Here is a 14,564-nt window from a genome sequence, read left to right on the forward strand (position 1 = left end):
GTAGTGTGGAGACTCACAAAATTTCAATACAAAGTGTAGCTGTGGAGCTGTTATTTCCATGTAAACAATACAAGGGCCTACATTATAATACCAGTCAAGAAATACATGCATAAGAAATTTCTGAGAATATCCCGACATAAATTAAAAATAAAAAACTTACCTTACACCTTACTCTCCACCGTTACCTTCAAAGCAGTCTCCTCACATTTAAAGCGTCGCTTCCGACGATTTTAATATTTTTGGAAGCAGTGCTGGAAATCTGTTGACTAAATCTTGATTCTGCTTGAATCTTTCCCATGGAGTTAAAACTCCACCCTGTCAACTTTAATTTCACTTTTGGGAAGAAAAAGAGTAGCGTGGTTGGCGGACAGTTGTCATCTGTTAATTTTTTTCCAGGAATTCGCTCACAATGACCGAGGTGTTTTGTCGTTATGCAGGAACCAGACTCAGTTCTCCCATCTCTCAGGACGTTCATGTCTAATATCTTCCCTCAGTCTCCTCGGAACATCAAGTAGAACTGCTATGTGACTGTCTGACCATGTAGAAAAAATCCCTTCTGGACACTTCCATAAATGTTAATAAAATGGTTGGTAGCATGGACTTAATATTGCTGTGAACTTGGCATGCTTTTTCAGGCCATGGAGAGGGTGGTGTTTTCCACTGTAAATATTGTTGTTTTATACCAGGTTCATAGCTTAACACCCATGATTCATTGACAGTTATGACCCAAGGCAAGAAATTTGGATCATTTCGAATTGTTGTTCACAGTTCAGTAATCAGCTGAGCCTGATGGCCTCATTGATTGGCGTTGAGAAGATGAGGAACGAACTTCATTTGAATTCGTATCATGTTCAGCTCATCAGCTAGACATGACACATATGAACTAATTTGTTAAAATTTCGTTTGATTCCTATCTGTAACAATGGTGATGTATGGGACAATATGTTACAATTTCATACCAACTGTCAAGTTACTGGCAGCTGCTGGTCTTACAATACAGTTTTAAGATCCAGTAACCGACACCCACTGTCAAGTTATGGCACACAATCACCATGTCAGCTCACCATCGTTGTCCCAACAGTATGCACCATGTTTTCAGGGTAATTATAGCTACCATGATCAAGGAAATGGCAGTCGCCATATCATTTGACTATCCTTACCTCCAATAGCATCCACCACACATTAAAGGCAATGGTAGTCACCACGACTGAGGAGTAATGGCAGTCGCCATGTCAGCTGACCATAATTATCCCCAATAGTATTCACCATACATTCAGAATAATGTGTAGTCATCAAGAAGTAATCGCAGTAACCACGTCAGCTGACCATCATTACTGCCTACTACCCACCACGGATTTGGAGTAATGGTAGATACCATGACTGAGGGGTAGTGGCCTTCACCATGTCCGTTGATCATCATTACCCCAAATAGTAACCACCATGTATGTGGGGTAATGATAGTTACCACGATAATGGTAATGGTAGTCACCATCTACTGCTCATTATGTTATTTCATTGAAGTGTCATGTAGTCTCCACTCTATGGCAGAATAAGTTAGCATTGTCAGTATAAGATGCCAAATGTTTTGTACTGCAAGATGAGATTTTTTACTCTAGCATAGCTCACTATAATGATTGACTGACTTTGAAAGGTAGTTGAAAATGGGTGGTTTACAGCGCAAAAGCTGCACGAAATCGAGTCACTGTAATGTTCGGCCGACTTTGAAAAGTAGTTGTAAGGATAGCAATTCTCATTTCCTATTTATATAAATACGTATTACTACTGTTCAGCATGTTATTTCATCAAAGTGTGTCATGTAGTTTAGACTGTGTGACAGTGTTAGTCAGTCCTTGCCAAATGTACCTGTTTATTATAGTTATAGAACAATAATACAGGCAATTAAGATGTGAAAATATTTAACATTTGGGGTGCATTGTAAGTGCAGTTTACCCTGTAAGTCCGATCAGCTGTAGTCTCACATGCATTTTTATAATTAATACAGACATTTTAGATGTGGAGATTCTATAAGCTACATCAGTACTGGCAATATCATTACGTGTGTTTGATGAATAATACATAGCATTTGGTAGCTTTTGAATATGACGCCAATTCACGTAAAATTCAGATAGTCACATACTTTTGAAATGGACAAGATGGGGCTTTGGGGCTACATCGTGATTGCCTGGTTTGTTTTACTTGCCGATAAAACTAGGGCCCTGCTACATTGTAGAAGATCTTTGTCGAAGATTTCGTCAAATTTCTTTGACTAAACTACTTCACTGGAGCTATTACGCGATCTTGAAATTTTTCGTCGTAATTGTTCGGGAATGGAAGCCGAACAGTTAATCCCTGTGCAACAGCATTTGGTGGTGATGAGCACATTGCTTGGAAAGAAAGAAAAATGAAAACGATTGTGGCTGAAATCATGAATGGCGAGAAGAGAAGCTCAACTTGCTTCATGAGCTACACGAGAGGACATAAACAACGAAAATTATTTGAGAATGGGCGAAAAAGGATTTCAATTTACCCTCATGAAAGTGGCCCCGAATATTTCACACATGATACTCATTTAAGAAATGCTATTGTTTATTTTAATTCATTATCATCGACGTATTTGGAAAGCTTGTAATTGATTCAAATAATGAAATTTGTCACTAGTTACGCATTTTATCGTGGTTGATATGACGCGTTTCGGTAATTTATTCTCATTATCAAGAGGAAATATTTTTCGTAGGCATTTTGTGTAGGGCTTGTACGTGTGTTGTTCTGCCACTCTTTTCCTGCAACTGTCTTTTTATGGTTTACTGAAGTCGGACAAAGATCTTTTGTCCGATTTTCCGAAACATCGCATAAAATACCTACGTAAATATTTGTACATGGGCACGAAAATAAGTTCTCGCAAAGCATACGTAACTAATGATGCGCTTCACTATTTAAACCATGAGGGCTGTTTCTGCTGAAGATCGTCTCAGGGTTAGTTTAAGATTTTTAGCGATAGGCGAAAGCTATTTCAGCTTGCAATATAGTAATCGCATCGCACAGTGTACCATTTTTCGTATTATTTCAGAAACGTGTGAAACAATATATAAGTCACATAAGGAGGAATTTATGGAAGTCAATTAGATTATTTGGACCGCAAATAATAAATATAGTACACTTATGTACACTTTGAGCACACCTGGGTTATCACATCTCCTGCCACATCCTTTCTTTTTGTATGTTTGCTTAACATCATCCACAATGTAGCCAGTTCTAAAGCAGCTGATTGCTGCAGCTATTTCTTTGTAAGATCCCAACTCCTTATTACGGATTTTGTAGTCAGCGTGCTTTGTAACTTGAATAATTTCATATTTTTCATACTTTGCAATGATCACTGTGGTGGTAGCCATATATCAAATATACTTCGTCATTTTATGGCTTAAATGCTCTAAAGGAAGCGAAACCATATGTAGACAATGGCGAACTTTGATCAGAGTTAGACCCTCGCTCTAACTTTTATCAAAGTGCTTTGCTAAAGCTTTTCTACAAAATCGTCAAAAATTTGAACAAAGGGCTTTGATAAGTCTTCATCGTTGGCCACGAACACTGCATTGCTGACGCGCACTCAGGCCTGAAATTATCGTTGGCCATGGTTTCTCTATAATGACGTCATTTGCGGTCTTTATCATCTACTCTCGATGGCTGAAAGACTACTAGTGGTGCTTAACAGCCGAAGTTTGTACTGCTGACTGTTTGGGTGCAATACTCAATTCTCAGAAAATTTGGTTAGAACTTCGTGTCATTCTCTCCAACTTATATTTTGAGTAATAACCAGGAGAACAAGTTTCGACATTCTTTGTTTCCGCTAATGAAACTGGAGGGAGAGGGCGCATGATACTGGTAAATCGTAATGCTCACCGTCGCACACCGTACGGATGTTGAAATAGCAGTAAGAGTCCGTATATCTCCCAACCAACCAAATTCGCTAACGCTGTAACCGAAATACGCATACAGCATTCAAAGAAAGAAACTTGATACTATGAATAGTAGCAGACGTCAATAGAAAGACTGTAAACTAGGACCGCAACATGCACCCAAACGACGCCGTCACTTCTACTATGTCTGAAATCTAAAACTGTTATGAGTCTTATGCTTCAGGATAGATTTTTAAAATTAACTGGAAACTTACGAATATCGAGAGGTTGTGAGTTCGCGAAGATTGTGTTGTGGAGAGAGTTCGAAGCTTTTCTTTACAATCGAAACTTGTGAAGAAGTAGAGTAAAGGGCATCTTGCCAATCTGGACGTGAGCACGGGCATCCCTGTTCACAAAGCTGGGCGCTGATTGTGAGCTATGACTCACGCTACATTGTGGCACACAAATACTTCTTGATGGACGACTGCGTCTCAGTTCGTCTGTTACCTGTGTGTTAAACGCATTTATCATGAGTGTCATTAATTCACCATCGTTTGTGCAGAATTCACTATAATGAAACGACTGTCTCACTACATTACGTGTAAATCAACATCTTATTGTTAGTCATAGGCGTACCACACTAACGCAATTGAAGGAAAATTTTTGTACTGTTAATTGAGCATCCAGCATATAGAAGAGTTCATCCTGACAAACTGTTTCGTTACACTGTCACTATATATATATATAATTTTCTGTTTCATCTCATCCTGGAGACTTCATCTATGCATCCTCTAACGAGAAGATACGGCACGGGTAGCTTCATTTGAAATATGCAAAGTGTTTTCTGGTCGCTCTCTTCCTCGTAGAAAGTTTTGGTTTAAATGAAATAGTACAACTTCCTGTTATGAAAGATGAGGAGTGACACGTCCTAGTTTCCTAATTTCCACGAGACTATTTACAGGGTGACAGTTATTGAACTATATGAAATAAAATCGTCACGAGTTCTGAATGGTTTACGTTAGGACGTTCAAGTTGCACGGTTGTCCGCGGGGCGTGATGGGAATCAGTATTCGGAGGCGTAGGCACCTTGTTGTTTGCACGTGAAAATGTCACTGTACAGCCTGCCTGAGCGTATGCGACCAATAACAGCTCAACTGGGCTCAAAGGAAGTTTACGACCGCTTTCAAGCTCAACTCAACCGGTCCAAGTGTGCTAACAACGAAGAATTTGATTCGCAAGTTTGAGAGAACGGGTAGTGTTCGTGATGACAGTGTTGACAATGTAGGTTGTCCAAAAAGGATGAAAACACCTGAAAAAAATCGACGACGCACGCGCTGTGTTTCAAACCAGCCCCAGGAAATTAATCAGGCGAGCTGCGTAACAGGTGAGAATCAACCGGAGACATTACGACAAATTGTTGTTGAAGACCAGCATCTCTCCCTATACAAAATTCAAACCCATCAGCCATTAAACCCCAAGGCCATGGAACAGCGACTGTGTCCCGCCAACACTATTGTTCACAGAATTTACCAACAGCACCTTGTTATGAGTATGATATGGTTTAGCGACGAAGCCTACTTTCATTTGGCTGGGTTCGTCAATAAGCAAAATTGGTGCATTCGAGGGACTGAGAATCCGCTTTTCGCGATCGACAAGTCGCTTCACCTTCAACAGGTGACTATGTTGTGCGCAATGTCCAGTCATGGAATAATCGGTGCGACATTCCTTGATGACACGGTGACTACTGGACGATACATGAAGGTTTCAAAAGATAATTTGAACCCCATTATCCAAAGTGACCCTGATTTCGACAAGATGTGATTCATGGAAGACGGAGCTCGACCCCATCGAGGCACCAGAATGTTTGATGTCCCGGAGGAGCACTCTGGGGACCGCATTCTGGCTCTGGGGTATTCAGAAGCCACTGGCATGGGCCCCGATTGGCCGCTATATTCTCCGGATCTGGACAAATGCGACTCCTTTTTGTGAGGCTATATTAAAGACAAGGTGTACAGCAATAACCCCAATACCATTACTGAGCTGATAACAGCCATTCAGGAGGTCATCGACAGCATCTATGTCCCGACACTTCAGCGGGTAATGCAGAATTTCGCTATTCGCTTGCGCCACATCATCGCCAATAACGGCAGGTATATTGAACATGTCATAAACTAAATCTGAATATCGGCAGTGACGTTTACATGTTGAATAAAGTGTGTGCACGCCATAGTTCGTAACTAGTTGACGTTTATGGCCCCATATAGTGTAATAATTGCACCTTGTAGTTCATGTGTACGTTGTGTCGCGGGGAGTCCAAGGAAGCATATTTCGTCGAGCAAAAAGTGTAATGTTTATCATTGTTTGGCTTGCTGCTTTTGGAGACAGTATTCCGCTGGCTTCTCCAGTACAGAAATAAAACTATCTGCTTACCCAATTGTAGCGGACTCACAGTTTAAACATGATATGTCTCAAAGGCATAAAACATTGACAGGGCTGAAAGATATGTTGAGCGCCAGAAAAACTTCTGAACCGCCGTGGAGATCGAATCACGACTATTCGAACTTCTGTTTAAGTAGCCTAATTTGACTTAACTAGATACAAAGAAACGAAGGAAGAAGGTGCAGCCTCCCGTTGACATCGACATTGTAATAAACGGAATATTATCTCGGACTGAACAGTCACGAAGGCAGGAAATAGTCCCAGACCTTATATGGGGAAATGTCCCAGCATTCGACTAAATCAGTTTACTGAAACCAAAGAAAACTTCAAGATGACGGTATGAGGTTTAAATATAGCTCCTGCCGAATACAAGTCCAACTAATGCGCCACCTAACACAAGGTACGTTCATAAATGAAACTGCTATAATGGGGCGCGTTAACTTTCGTAGCGTCAGTTTAACGCGACAGTCGTCTGAATTTCGATCTAATTATGTAACGATTCTCGTCGTCATTATCACCACATCATCATCTACATGTTCACATCCTAGAATTAGGTTTTTGGTGGATTCCTTTTCGCGATGAAGTATGTGATTTTTTTTATATAGAGGCACCGTATTGTACTATCAAAACACTAGTAACCTTGACTTTGGTAAAGGTGAAGACAAACGAGTACCGTTATCCAGGAGGTGAGCAAATTGTGTCACGGCGACTTCCTTGACTGCATTCTCAGTGCAGAGGAATGTTGACTGTTTCTTTCTCTGTCTGCTAATTAACTCGTTGAGAGTCACAAGCGTAAATTGGATTCCTCTCCCTCCAACCATTTCACAAACGCTTTTTATTGCTCGGTAGATCAAAACGGTGCCGGAGTGAATCAGCTGCCTTACATTTCTGCGTACACCAGGGAGGAGGAAAACCTAGGGAGATAAATGCACGGTGCGAGTTGTCAGGTACGCCCTTCTGAGTGTCCATCGGAAGTGAACGGGGTGAGTCAAGTATGCAAGAGGTCAATGGATCTTCTCGTTATCTGCCGTGAGTCAGAGATCGCCGCTGAGTCACCCGACAGTCCGCATTTCTCGCCAAGGTACGTCATTCACACGGGGCTAAGAGGCCGAACAGCAAGTACAATGGTGGTGAGTTATACCGGTAAACTACGCCATAAACGAAAGTACGTAAGTACTAATTAAATGGAGAAATATAACCTACATGGGGTACATGTGTCCAGAAAGTGTGCAAACACTGGAGAATATAGGGAAAACAGAACATCCCTTCTTCCATTGTTTTTCAAAATACACTGTAAAGAGACCTTCGCTGTACCTTAAAACTTGAAGTTGTACGTTTTTGTCTACAATATGATGTCCAAACTGTGTCTGACATCCATTAAATAACTAATCATAGCAGAAACTGTATATGTTTATCATCTTGTAATGAAACAATGACAGACGTGATGGTAATTTATTGTCTCGTCTTGAAATTTTCTAATGTTAGGTTTACAACCTTGCTTCCGCCGTTTTGCAATAGATGGAGTAGCGGCAAGTGGTGGTTCAGGTGGTAGGTCGTAAGTGTCATACTTAGGCGTTTGTAAACATAACACCATAAAAATATTAGTCACTTTGTGATTGTACCATGAAGTTATTCTATATTTAATAAGTCAACTTACGAGCCCAGTTCTCGTCATTAGCGGGAAATTTAAATTTTCTGCTTTAACCTGAATAAATGTGCGGCCGAAGCTCATAAAATGCTGGGGAAGACCTATGGTGAGGCACCTGTTAGTGAAAGAACGTTCAGAGAATGGTTTCAACGCTTCAAGAACGGCGATTCTGACGTCAAAGATCGGCATGACGTGGAAGAGAGGTTTTCGAAGTACTGAAACCGACGGAAGCAATCCGAGAGATCGTTATCAAAAGTAGTTGATGCGTTTCAGCCGAGCATTGAAAGACAAACGGCCGCAATATAGCGATAGAGAAGACAAGGGAATTTTGCAGCCTAACAGTGTTCGATCCCATGCCAGAAAACCCGTCAAAACATAATTGGAAACGTTGAAATAGTAAGTCCTAGCCCACCCGTCGTATTCTCCAGACATTGCTCCTTCTGACTATCACCTTCTTCGCTCAATGGCACACAGCCTGGCTGACAAGCACATCCGGTCACATGAACAAGAGCAAAATTGGATCGATACATGGATCTCCTCAAAAGACGCCCAGTTCTTTCACCATTTGATTCGTTTGCTGCGCGAAAGATGGGAGAAAGTAGTGACCACCGATGACCAATACTCTGAATAGTATTTTTTTTATTAAGTTTTTCACAGCAAAGCCTCGAACTTCGAGAAAAAACCGCCGAAGCAAGTTGTAGACCTAGCACATCGTCTACGATCTGCGTTTATAGAACTTTGTTTCACAGTTAAATCAACGAAAAGATGCTGTTTGTCTTTAAATAATGAATTACATAATTGTAAACACAAAGAGGAACACGTATCAACATGTGCGAAATGTCTTTGGAAGCAGTGGGCAAGTATTGTAGCTGTTCCGAATTTCCCTTGTTTGCCGCCGTGAGCACGGCAGTAGTGACAGCCTCAGTTTCATAACCTCGAGACTAAGGCCAGTTTCACACTGGGACACTGGTGACGGTCACCAGCGATCGTCACCGACAGAGATACATTCGCTTGAACTGGAGCATTCACACCGGGACACCACACCGCCTCACCGAGCCACTGTGACACAGCAGGGACTCACCCTCACCAAATGTGACGGACAGGGTCACTGTGTTCACAGCAGTCACCGCCGGACGTGCATTAGTCTGAATTGGAGTGTTCGCACTGGGACGCAGACCACAGACGCAGCGCTGCAGATTTGCCAACAGACAGGCAGTCATTTCTGAGACAGTGCCGCGAAACATTCATCATATATTATACTGTACACATTGTAGTCATGTATTTAGATTTATTAGTGAAGTCGTCCCATTATTTGGGACGTCAAAAGCGATGACTATAGCAACAAAGTGGTGGCTAGGAGGGTAATAACCTTCAAGAACATTTGCATCCCTCGCCCCCTTTTCTCCTGCGTCTTAAGGCGTTCCGCCATACGGTCCAAAAAAAAAAAAAATATTATTCTTAATTTCAATTATTTACCCATATGCGGCTACTACAAAAATGAATTTTATTCATTTATTATAATATTATTGAGGTACTAGCTCCTGACACACTATAATTTTAATTGTAAGTTCCAATCAGTTCAGTGAATACGATAATGTGACTTCTTACAGTTAACATAGTGATAATTGCACAATGCACATCACAAATACAATGCCAGATGGACAATGAGGTCTAACCATATAAACATTCACGTAACATTTCTAGCAATTACATTTTTTGCTGCTGCCAAGCCACTCCACCTTCAGGGCTAACGAAGTAGTTTGCAAAGTCTTCTCTGATACTGTTCACAATATTTCCTCCATGGACTAAACGAGGTGACATGTCCTGCAATCCCTGAATAGTTAACGTATCCTCAAACGACATAAAGAGTATAAACCAATCCTTTCTCTAGCCAATCAGGTAGCAGTGGATGTACGTGTAATAAAAGTTTTGTCTTCATTATCCTCCTCCTCCTCCTTAGAAGTACCAACAAAAGTTCCTCCTCGCACGAGTCTATTTCACTAACTAGTCAGTTGGCAATACTTGCGGTGTCGGACACTGGTGGTCCAGGAGTATTCACCACAATTAGCGGTGACCGTCACTGGCGACCGTCACTAGTGTTCCAGTGTGAAAGGGGCCTAACGCAGAGAACTATTCGAAATCTCGCATTTGCGTGTGGCTCTTCAATATACTAGGAGAAAAGATGAGCAGAAATTTACTGAAATACGTTTTCTGCCACGAGTGCACAATATGATCTATTCATGTCGACTGTGTTGTATAGATGCCCGCTGTCGTAATAGAAGGAACTGCAAAAAATGAGTTGCACATACGTCCCACACCAACACCGTTGCGCAGCAGGAGCAGCGCATTGTCAGAAGAGAGTAAACGTCCTGGGTTCCCTGTAGACACAGTTCTACTGCGGTACAGATAACATGTGCGTCACGCTGCGCGAGTCAAATGGTGAGGCAACTGCAGACGTACTCCATACCTGAAGTACGCTTGCAAGTACTATGCTTGTGGGCAAAACGCCTAAATTGCACGTAGTTTCACCGTGAAATTCTGCCGGTGTGTGGACCAAGTGCAATGCACTCGTAGTAAAGAGGTGGAGCCCCTCCACGCCCCACACCGGCATGATGGCCTCAAAAGGTCTACTGCCATCTCTGCATAAGGGTTAGTATTCACTAAAGTGAGGTGTCGCAGGATGTGGGTACTGCGATCTTTGCGTACGTCTGGTTAGGGTTAACCATTAATACGCGCTCATCTGGAGATAGATTGGTCGAAATCGGACGAAGGGTAGCGGTTTGAAGGGCAGAAGAAAAAAAGTGCCAAGGTAAGATCCAAGGGAAAAAAAACCTCTGCGATAGTTAGGTCGGGTGGTAAGAGCAGTAGCGGATGTCTTGCTGCTTGCGATAGGTCACGCAAGGGTAGGCTTTGTTAGTAGTGGGTATCATGCATGTCGATACCTTTGAAGTTGTGCGGTGCTGTTGCTCGGCGGCTGCCGCTGGTTGTCGGTGTTGAACACTCGATCAGCGTCAGCAACTTGCAACAGTTAGGTTTATCATCGTTTTTGTGTCTGATAGGTCATATATCGGATGCACAGTGTAGGGTGATGTTGGCGATTTGTTTGTGCGTCAGTGGGCGAGCTCGTCGGCTTCCCTGCTGTAGCCCGTTGGTCGGCTCTAACAGAAGCTGGTAATTTCCAGTCAACGTTGCTGATATGCAGGGGCTTGCCGACGTTTGTCGCTTGTTGGTGTATGTTAGATTGCCATAGGTGGTTATGCCCTAGCTAGTAGTGTCTTTGGCCGCTTATGCTTCCACCTACGGTTGTGATCGTCGTTTCCCAGAGTAATGATGAAAGGATTGTTCGAGTGTCTCGAGTTCATGTATAGTCGTGTGGCGTGTTTTTGAATACTTCCTTGAGGGTTTCAAGGCGGTATTCTTTGTGAAGATCCACGGTGTGTGTGTAGCGTGGAGCATTGCTAATGATTCGTGGCACTTTGTTCTGTATGATCTGCAGGTGGCGCAGTCGTGTAGGAGCTGCATATCCCCAGACGGGAGCTGCGTACGTCATCAGAGGTCTAATCAGTGTCATGTATATGGACCTCGATACCCTCCTATTCAGTGTATTTTCCCTGTTGAGCATTGGGTAGAGTAGTTTGAGCCTCGCGTGCGCTCTATCGGCAACGTATTCGATGTGGCCCCCAACGTAAGTTTCCGGTCCAGCCAGACACCAAGATATCTGACTCTCTTTCGGAAACTTCTTGGGCGTGTGTGTAGTGTTATCTGTCTACTGTGTTGATGTTTGCGCAGTACTTTCGATCTGCGTGTAAACAGAACTGCTTCGCACTTGTCGACGTTTACTTTAATACGCCATCGTTCCAACCGAGGCTCGGCAATTCTGAGTGCCGTCTGTATTCGTGAATTAATGTTCGATGGTTTCCAATCTTGTGCAAAGATGCCTATGTCATCCGCGTAGATGGCTAACGTCGTGTTTTGTGTTGTTGAGAAGTCGTTAATGTACAGGTTGAACAATGTAATGTAGTGTCCAGCCGTCGTTATATGGTACCAAAAATTTTACTCAGGTCGCACAGAAGACGTCCGTCAAGGTGTTCGGGAAGGAAGACCGTCGATATCGACCACAGACGACAATGTCAAGACAATCGGGGAACTGATTCGCAGCAATCGCAGAGTTTACGACTATGAAGACGTTCACACACCGGTTATCAGCTGACTTCGTGACCAAGGAGCGTGTTTCCATGTCAAGGAACTGAACGATAGGTAGAACATTCAGACCTTTATTATAGAGATTTTGTGACAATGCTGAAAAATAGTGCCGCATACCTGTCTGTGTCACTTTGAAGTGGAGTGCAGCATTCAATAATCGTTCCTTGGCCTGCCATAATAATGTGTTACTTTTTGAAGATCCCTCTTAAGTGAGCGAGTAACTATTAATTTTTCTGCTGCCTCATGCCACTTCCTCGTAGCAGCTCCGGCACAATTTCTTCTATGTAAATCCAAGAGTTTATTGCAGTTGTCACAAACAAAACGTATCCGTTCTGTAAATTCGATACACTCAAATAGAACAGAGGGGAATTAAAATATACGGGGTGAAACCTAAAAGTTAAATCGCAAATATTGCGGAAATCGAAAGTCTTCTTGATGTGCGATTTTCACAGAACGAATTGGTAGTCAGGAGCTCGTACTTTGACCAAGCGACAGATTATAATTATGCTTCGAAAGTGTACTTTTTCTGGAGACATACACTTTTTTTTAATGGAAGAATTCCTATTGACATTATCAAACTAAAAGTAGGGTAAATTAGAATGCCAGTGGTGTTTGTTACAGGACTGTAGTGCGAGTCGTTTACGGGACATCGTATTTTGAAAACTTTCCTTACCGACACTTTTTTGTGCCATTCAACCTGTGTAATTGCTAGATACGGTGTGTTATATTTACTTACAGTGTGCTTTGTGTCCCTTCAGATTATTGATACTTGCTAGTCGGTTAGTGACTGACTGTCCAAGCAAGTCGTCAGCGAACGATGAGTTTACCAATGCAGAAAAACCCGACATGCTCATGATTTATGGAGAGTGTAGCAAAGATGCGGTTCATCCTTGCACGGTGTATGCAGCAAGATATCGTAATAGCCAACCTCGTCGGCAATTATCTACCAATCTCTTCATCAGTTGCGTGAAAGTGATAGTGTAACACCTAGGGAATGTACCAGAAAGAAACAAGTGACGTTATAAGAGGGGGAAATTAATGTTCTTGCTGTTGTTGCAGTTGATCCGCCATTTTGGTTTCCGCGCAATTGCACGAGGAGGTGGCATGAGGCAGGCAAGTGTTCTACGCTTTCTCCATTGACAGAGGTTCCATCGCTATCACATCTCTTTCCATCAAGAGCTGCATCGAAACGATGTTGAGAATTATGTTAACTTCTGTACATAGGCATTAAGACAAGATACTCCAGAAGTATCACGTGTCTTGCTTAGTAATGAAGCCACATTTACCGCCGGCCGGTGTGGCCGTGCGGTTCTAGGCGCTCCAGTCTGGAACCGCGTGACCGCTACGGTCGCAGGTTCGAATCCTGCCTTGGGCATCGATGTGTGTGATGTCCTTAGGTTAGTTAGATTTAACTAGTTCTAAGTTCTAGGGGACTGATGACCTCAGAAGTTAAGTCGCATAGTGCTCAGAGCCATTTGAACCATTTGAGCCACATTTACCAATCATGGTCACGTAAACACCCGAAACTTGCACTATTCGTTTGCTGACAATCCCCATTTGCTTCCTCAGGTGGAACGCCAGCGTACTTCAGCGTAAACGTATCGTGTGTGATAGTGGAACATCAGCCCGCAGACCCGTTTATCATAGACTAAAAACCGAACGCGCACAACTATCGCAGCCTCCTAACAGACCATCTTCCACGGATACTAGAAGATCCTCTGTAGACTAGAAGGAGCCTGTGGTACCACATGATGACTATCCAGCCCACAGTGCACGAAGTACAACAACATGTTTTCACAAATTGTTTCCAAATCTTTGGGTTGGACGTAGTGGACCTGTACCTCGGTCTGCCGGTCCACTGGATTTGACGCCTGTAGGCTTCTTTCTGTGGGAAAAGCTGGAAGACGCTGTCTACAATGATATACCAACTACACCCGATGATGTCTACGACGGATTGTTGCAGCCTGCTCGGACATCTCCGCTGAAATGCTAGCACGTATGCAGCATTCGTTCCATAACAGACTGGAAGCGTGTATTGCCGCTACCGGTGATCATTTCAAACACAACATGTGATGGTAATTTGTCTCGTTACTGGCCAGAAATCTCATAACTAGTGTATACACTTGCATCGTTCTTTAGTGTGTGACACCTCAGGTTTTGTACAAGTGTCGGTGTGGGAACTTTTCAAATTACGATATCTCGTAAACGACTCGCACTACAATCCTGCCACAAACACCACTGACATTGTAATTTATCCTACTTTTAATTTTTTAATGTCAATAGGCATTGTTCCATTTAAAAAGTGTATGTTTGCACAAAACATACACTTTCTAAGTATTATTATAAGCTATGGCTGGCTAACTATATGAGCCCCTCCCTAC

This window comes from Schistocerca serialis, chromosome 5, assembly GCF_023864345.2.
Source record: "Schistocerca serialis cubense isolate TAMUIC-IGC-003099 chromosome 5, iqSchSeri2.2, whole genome shotgun sequence".
NCBI classification, from domain to species: Eukaryota; Metazoa; Arthropoda; class Insecta; order Orthoptera; family Acrididae; genus Schistocerca; species Schistocerca serialis.